Source organism: Armigeres subalbatus, unplaced genomic scaffold, assembly GCF_024139115.2.
Source record: "Armigeres subalbatus isolate Guangzhou_Male unplaced genomic scaffold, GZ_Asu_2 Contig968, whole genome shotgun sequence".
In the NCBI taxonomy this organism is placed as follows: domain Eukaryota; kingdom Metazoa; phylum Arthropoda; class Insecta; order Diptera; family Culicidae; genus Armigeres; species Armigeres subalbatus.
This window is the reverse complement of record NW_026943775.1, coordinates 1-1,002: the sequence shown is the minus strand read 5'-3', so window position 1 is coordinate 1,002 and position 1,002 is coordinate 1. Positions and strand designations below refer to the sequence as shown.

The window sequence follows — 1,002 nt, the reverse complement described above, 5'->3', positions numbered from 1 at the left end:
TCTCACGGCCGAGCCGTGTCCTCGCCTAGCAACAGGTATTGGCTATGTTGCGGCGGTAAATCACATGCGCATGGATTATGTTTGGAAATGAGTACTCACTTTGAATGGTCGACAATGACTTACACGACGACGGCGTCCATGTGATGGAGGAACGGATGGACGGTGGCGGTGGCGGCAAACACGCGGTTCGCCGGCGGGTCGGCGGCTTGCCTAGTAGTTGATGTTGCTACTGCTGTTGGTTGAACGGATGAACTTTACATCGCGGTTTGCCGGCGGGTCGGCGGTGGAGCTAGCGGGCTAGCTGATGATGCTGCGACTGCGGTTGTCGCCTACGGATGGCTTTGCTCCGGATCGAAACTTACGGTCTCATACGATGGCGCGACGCGGCACGTGCGTCGATGTCCGTCGGTCGTCACCAACGGAACGGAAAAACGGTTGCCTTCTCTCTTCTTCTTCCTTCTACTTCTTCGGTGATGCCCTGCCTAGGGCGCGTTGATTGGCGATCGCGTCCCTCTTCCGGCGTGCCCCGGGAAAACCTCGCAGCCTGATGGTGGGGTCAAGAATGGCCTCGACGGTTCGTTGTGGTGTCTCGGGCGTCGTGGCGATGTGGTCACGAATCTAAACACATTTAGAGACCGTTGCATGTTGCACGTGTCAGCACTGCACTATAACCAGAATCTAAATTGCACAATTTACCTGATTTAAACCACCAGCACACACGATAACACACCGATCGTAACTAACGCACACACGACTCTCTATCTAAGAACTATGGGAAAGGGCTTAAGAATTAATTCTTTGGGAAAGGGTTTTACTAAAGATCCACTGATTGAAATCACTTAATGTAATTTGTACCTTTAAGTAACTACCACGGCGCGAGAACAACTTGGGCCACTCCTGCCTCTTCCACGGATCAGTTCGAAGTGAATCTGATCACTTCAATAATCCTCAGATTAACCGCCGAATTAATTTCGTCACCGGAAATCACGAAGGTAATTTCGC

At 51.9% G+C, this 1,002-nt stretch overlaps 1 long non-coding RNA gene across 1 annotated transcript; it reads right to left on the bottom strand.

Annotated features, from left to right (window-relative positions):
- Positions 1-10: 10 nt before the first annotated feature.
- LOC134204924 (uncharacterized) lies at positions 11-905 on the bottom strand. The gene is made up of 3 exons (XR_009978014.1): positions 856-905; positions 697-769; positions 11-618 (listed from the first exon to the last, which is right to left on the bottom strand). It is a non-coding gene; the product is annotated as an uncharacterized LOC134204924 (long non-coding RNA).
- Positions 906-1,002: the final 97 nt, after the last annotated feature.